A 6,519-nucleotide genomic window follows, 5' to 3' on the forward strand; every position below is an offset into this window, starting at 1 on the left:
AGAATTGGGTCACTTGATCCGCCTGCTTGAAAAGTGTCCGTGGGCTACTATTCATCCTTTCATTCATTCAATCACTCAACCATTTTTTTTCTGTCTTTTTTTTTTTTTTTTTTTTTTTTTTGAGACAGCCTAACTCTGTTGCCTGGGCTAGAGTACAGTGGCGTCAGCCTAGCTCACAGCAACCTCAAACTCCTGGGCTCAAGCCATCCTCCTGCCTCAGCCTCCCGAGTAGCTGGGACTACAGGCATGCACCACCATGCCCAGCTAATTTTTTCTATTTTTTTTTTAGTTGTTTGGCTACTTTATTTCTATTTTTAGTAGAGATGGGGTCTCACTCTTGCTCAGGCTGGTCTCGAACTCCTGAGCTCAACCAAGCCTCCCGCCTCGGCCTCCCAGAGCGCTGGGATTACAGGCGTGAGCCACCGCGCCTGGCCTCACACTTTATTTTAAACTGCTGAGTGACAGGTCTCTGTCCTTTTTTCTCTTCAATGCACCAGTGGCACTTGTTAGCAGCCATCGGATCCCACACTCCACTTTGTAGCATTCCCCGTATAATTTTCACAAACAGAAGCAATGTACCCGCAGTGCGTCTTCGGCAGCTCAGCCCAGTTTCCTGCAGGTGAAATGGTAGCGATCCCCTGATCCCCCACTGACACAACTGTCAGCGCCCCGCACCACCTGTGGCGAGGTGCTCTGCGTCTTGGGGTGAGTAACCCCACCCAGCAACTATCCCTGGGGTCGGCTCCCTGGGATCATGGCCGTCCCGACTGCTGGGTCACTTCCTTAGAAGGCGGCCTGGGCCGTGAGCCGGATTCCAGGGGGTTACTGAGGGAGTGGGACTGCTGGGTCACTTCCTTAGAAGGCGGCCTGGGCCGTGAGCCGGATTCCAGGGGGTTACTGAGGGAGTGGGACTTACGGACGGACGGAAGCCACGTCTGGGCGGACGCGAGAGGAGACTGCAGATCCCTGCCTAACGCCCTGCTTTGTTCTCAGCATGTAGACGTTTCGAAAGCAGTTAGAAAAGCAAACAGAGTAAAACTAAAGGATTTACTATGCTTACAATTTTTAACTGCCTTCATACTGAGCTCCCTAATGTGCAACGACAAATATTGGGAGAAAGTGGCTGGATATAGGAACAGCAGGAGAAAAGCCGTGGTGATGAGATAGTCTAGATTTCTGTTGTTTTAAGAATTTCAGAATTATCTTTCTGTATTTTCACAGGGCACTAAATCATAGCACTGTATTCTGAAGAGTTTTAGAACTTCCTGAAATGCTTAATTCACTCAACATTTCCTGCCCGCCTTTGTAGTATCAGAATTCTTGGCAATAGTTCCTCCCTCTCATGTTTTCTGTCCTCAGAAGTCTACAAAACAATGTTGGGGGAGGAAAACGATCTCACCCAGTGTTCTTTTACTCCAGAAAGAGCCCAAGTGAACTGTACTAGCAATGATGGTTTGGAATCATGTTCCCCACCAAAGTCCTAAAAGACCTGTTCTTTACCTTAGGTAATATTAATTCTTTATTTCCAAGGAAAGGTCTGTAATTTTCCCATTTTTATTTATTAGCACTAGCTGTTTGGTTTGAAATTTTACGTATCGCCACATTAATTTTAATCAAATAAAGTTGTCTTTAATTTTTGTTTTCCTTGCATGTAAAGACTTGACCCGAATTAAGATGATCAAAGTTATCCATGTGCCAAACAGGAACACGGCATTTCTCCTTTTGGTGTTCTTTTTATTTGACATCTCTTCTGTTTTCAGTTTATTGCTCTTTCAGAATGCTTTTGTCTTAAGCTGAAAAATGATATTCCCAAAGATATCCACATGATAATCCCCAGAATCTATGAATGTTACCTAATTTTTTTGTAAGTATCTTTGGTGGGGGGAGGTGACGGGAGGATAAAAAAGTAAAATAAATAAAGCTAAAAAATGTATCTTTGCGATTGTGATTAAGTTTAGGATCTTGACATGGGCTATGATCCTGGATTGCTGGGATGGGTCCTGAATACAATCTCATGCATCCTTATGGAAGGGAGGCAGGTGTGACAGGGAAGGCAGGCGGAGCTGGTGTGACAACAGAGCAGAGGTTTAAAGATGCTGGTCTTAAGGATTAGAGGAGATGCAGCCACAAGCCAAGAGATGCTGGCAGTCACCAGAAGAGATGAGAAACCCATTCTCCCCTACAGCCCTCCTGACTTCGAATTTGGCTCAGTGATATTCATCTTGGACTCCTGGCCTCCAACAAAATGAGAAAGAATACATTTCTGTTATTTTAAGCCACCACGTTTGCAGTAAATTGTTATAGCAGCCACAGAAAACGAATACAGCAGATTTTAGGTATTCATTCAACAAACATTATTGAGAATCACAATGTGCCAGGCATTTCCAGTGTTGGAAAAGCACTAAATGAAAACATAGTCTCAGCAATTGAGTTCTTCTCAAGCAGAAAGAGGGTAGAATAAGAGAATATTAGCTTTTCACACAATAGCACATCCTCTTCCTCTGTTCGCTTCTGATTTTCTTTTTTTTCAAGTCAAAAATGTTTTATTGTCATTCACATGTTTCGTAGAAAAATGAATGTAGCAAATGGGTCAGGGCTGTGTGAAAGCAAAAATCCAGGTTTGTGCACGTGGCTCTATTTACTCCTGGGAGCTGGGCTCTCCCGGCATCAGGCGCAGCAGCTGCGCTTGTCCCATGCCCCTTTGCAGACGCAGCCCTGGGCGCACTTGGCGCAGCCCGCGGGGCAGCAGGAGCAGCAGCTCTTCTTGCAGGAGGTGCATTTGCACTCTTTGCATTTGCAGGAGCCGGCGCAGGCGCAGGACTTCCGGTGGTGCAGGAGCCTGGGATCCCTGGCGAGCTGCAGCTGCAGTTGCTGGAGCCGGACACAGCAGCACGCAGGGGATTTAGGAGTTCGGGGAGGCGTGGTCGCTTCTGATTTTCTAGAGGTACATTTCAGAACTCTGCTTTTGTTCTTTGGGATCTATATATAGATTTTGCACAAGGCTTTAAAGGATTTTTATGCATTTATTTTCTAATAAATGCATTTATTAAAATGCCTTTACTGTGGAATATTTGTTAACAGGGTTGATAAATTATGTGTTCAGTAAACAGGATATACATAGTTCTATATAAACAATTTATATTATTAATATTTATTGAAATCCTTTATTAAATTTATGTCTGGGGAAAAATTTATATTCACTTTTCAGCTTTAATTATAAATGCTTTTTTTCGGGGGGAGCGATGATATTACAGTCCATGGCAAAATAACACTCTTTCTTTTGGATATAGTAATTTCCTCCTGTCTTCTGAATGCTTTGCCCCATTTTTTATACTCTTATTATTGGTGGCTAAACTGGTAATTTATTTGACTTCTGCATTTTATTTGTTTATTTGTTTTGAGACAGAGTCTCACTCTGTTGTTCGGGCTAGAATCCTGTGGCATCAGCCTAGCTCACAGCAACCTTGAATTCCTGGGCTCAAGCAATCTTTCTGCCTCAGCCTACGGAGTAGCTGGGACTACAGGCATGCACCACCATGCCCAGCTAATTTTTTCTACATATTTTTAGTTGGCCAATTAATTTCTTTCTATTTTTAGTAGAGACAGGATCTCACTCTTGCTCAGGCTGGTTTTGAACTCCTGACCTTGAGCGATCCTCCCACCTTGGCCTCCCAGAGTGCTAGGATTACAGGTATGAGCCACTGTGCCCAGCCTGACTTCTGTCATTTTAGAAATCTTACTTTGAGGTCTTGCTTTCCATTTAGCTTTTAAAGGATTGTCAGATGACTCTTTCATTCTCGGTTTATCTGATATCTTTTGTATTTGGGGTTAAGACATTTATATGCATGTATTGCAAGGGTCTTAGCTTGACTGCTTAGAATTTCTTTAATCACAACTGAAATAAATGAGGGCTGTCTGGAAAGTGTGCAGCCATTGTTAATACTGTTTTTCATATTACATGGCTGGATACTTTCTGGACAGCCCTCATATCTCCCAGCATGAAATCATCAGGTACGCGTCAGCATGACTTGGGGCATATGACATTTTATAATAAATGCCTTTTGAGAACGAATTTATTTTGGAGTCTATAAATCAGAGATGCCATTAGTTTCAAGTAACAGAAAACTTAGCTAACTGTGGCGTGATCTATAAAGACATCAAATTATCTCCCGTAAGTCTGGAGGTAGGAAGTATCAACATGGTCTGACAACTCAGTAATGTCACCAAGAAACGAAGCTCCGCCTATCTGTTCGTTCCACCATCTTTACTGTGTGGTCTCGAACTGGTTGCCACAGCTCCAGATATCACCGTCACATTCGAAAGCAGGAAGAGGAGGGTGGGAGGAAGAGGAAAAGGTTTCCCCTTGAGCAGCTCTTTCCTGTTAGCAGTGAAGAAGTCTCCCAGACGTCCTCAGGAGGCTCCCCGGCACCTCTTGGCACGACCTGACCTGTGTGCTCCTCTTGCAGCTGCAGCTGGCGGAGAGGAACGTGAGGGACATGACTGGCTCCAAGGACCCCAGTTCACCTCCGGAACCGCGCACATGGCTGCCACCAACAGAGTGCTTGTCGGCGGATAAGAAGGGAAAATTGATAAAGACTGTTGCCAAATAAAAAATAAAGTAAAATAAAAAAGACTGTTGCCACATTTTTTTTTCTTTCTTTTTTCTTTTTTTGAGACAGAGTCTCACGTTGTTGCCCAGGCTAGAGTGAGTGCCGTGGCGTCAGCCTAGCTCACAGCAACCTCAGACTCCTGGGCTCAAGCAATCCTCCTGCCTCAGCCTCCCGAGTAGCTGGGACTACAGGCATGCACCACCATGCCCGGCTAATTTTTTCTATGTGTATATATTAGTTGGCCAATTAATTTTATGGTAGAGACGGGGGTCTCGCTCTTGCTCAGGCTGGTTTTGAACTCCTGACCTCGAGCAATCCGCCCGCCTCGGCCTCCCAGAGTGCTAGGATTCCAGGCGTGAGCCACCGCACCTGGCCGACTGTTGCCACATTTCAAGGAGCACAAACATGACCTGCATACATGATATTGGTGGAAGATGGAAAGACAGACATGAGGTTAGCAGGGAGTTTGTACTTCCTCTCGTTCACTGTGCCCCATCCTCCCCAGCACCTTAACTGGCTGTTTTTTCTTTCTTTTCTTTTTTGTTCATTTATTTAATTTTTCTTGCTCTCCTGTCCCCAATCTCCTCTCTTCTCCCTGAAGTCACCTTTGTGCTGCCAGCATTGCAGACACAGACATCTTCAGCGAGTCCCGTTCGTTAATAAGACCAGGTTCCTGGTATGGCAGTCAAAGCCATGTCCTTTCCAGAAAGTTCCTAATCTTTCAAAATCCCTTTACAAATTTACCTCAAGCCAACTGGTCTATTTAATGTCTTGCAAACATACATGATGCATAGCTATCACTGTGCTCCCGCCTGGCTTTCTGTTCTTCCTCTCTTTCTGGCACATTCTCAAGACCCAGCTTACCTCTCTCTCTTCTCAAGTAAACGGTCACTGATCCAGAGAGACCACAATTGCCAATCCTTCCCCAACTCCTATGAGCATTTGTGTTTGATACCATTCATTTGCCATATGTCTCACTCAGACCACGTCCAGAGTGGGCATTCTTTGTTAGAAAACTCTCCTGGATGACACATTTCCAAGCAGTGCCTCGGGGATTTGGCTCCTTTCCTCTTGTGGTGCTTGTCTCTTCAACACACGGCCTCCAAGTTTGCCACGGAGGAGAGCACGGGGAACTCACGCTGGATTGTTGATCATGCATGTCACCTTCTCTCCAAGCCATTGGCCAGAACGGATGATGGGACTGCTCTTCATAGCAAGGGGGCTGGGACACGGGCGCCCACAACTCCACCTTGTGAGAGAGGAGCGTGTCTTTGGTGATCCTCAAACCCTCTCTGCCTCGGACTGGCCTCCCCTCCTTTTAGGGCTTATGTTTCTGGTATAATGCAGTGACAGGTGGATAGGACATAAGAAGAAAAATGTACCTGTTGCTGCTAAAAGTTGTACAGAAGCCTAAGGCTATATGCAAGGCAAAGTCTTTTCTCTCCTTGCAGATAGAGAAAAACTATTTGGCTACATGCTCATAGTTTATGCTTATTTCCCTTCATGGCTGTTCTGAATGTTTATTTTATTTTATTATTATTATTATTTTTTTATTTTTTTGAGACAGAGTCTCACTTTGTTGCCCAGGCTAGAGTGAGTGCCATGGCCTCAGCCTAGCTCACAGCAACCTCAAACTCCTGGGCTCAAGTGATCCTCCTGCCTCAGCCTCCCGAGTAGCTGGGACTACAGGCATGAGCCACTATGCCTGGCTGATTTTTTTTCTATATATATTAGTTGGTTAATTAATTTCTTTCTATTTATAGTAGAGACAGGGTCTCGCTCTTGCTCAGGCTGGTTTCGAACTCCTGACCTCAATCCGCCTGCCTCAGCCTCCCAGAGTGCTAGGATTACAGGCGTGAGCCACCTCGCCCGGCCTGAATGTTTATTTTAACTTGATTTTTTTTCCTGA

The 6,519-nt window shown here is 44.9% G+C and overlaps 1 pseudogene; it reads right to left on the reverse strand.

The window, feature by feature from the left end:
* Window positions 1-2,667: 2,667 nt before the first annotated feature.
* Window positions 2,668-4,498, reverse strand: LOC142864842 (metallothionein-1G pseudogene; annotated as a pseudogene).
* Window positions 4,499-6,519: the final 2,021 nt, after the last annotated feature.

Source organism: Microcebus murinus, chromosome 27 (assembly GCF_040939455.1).
Source record: "Microcebus murinus isolate Inina chromosome 27, M.murinus_Inina_mat1.0, whole genome shotgun sequence".
Lineage (NCBI taxonomy): Eukaryota > Metazoa > Chordata > Mammalia > Primates > Cheirogaleidae > Microcebus > Microcebus murinus.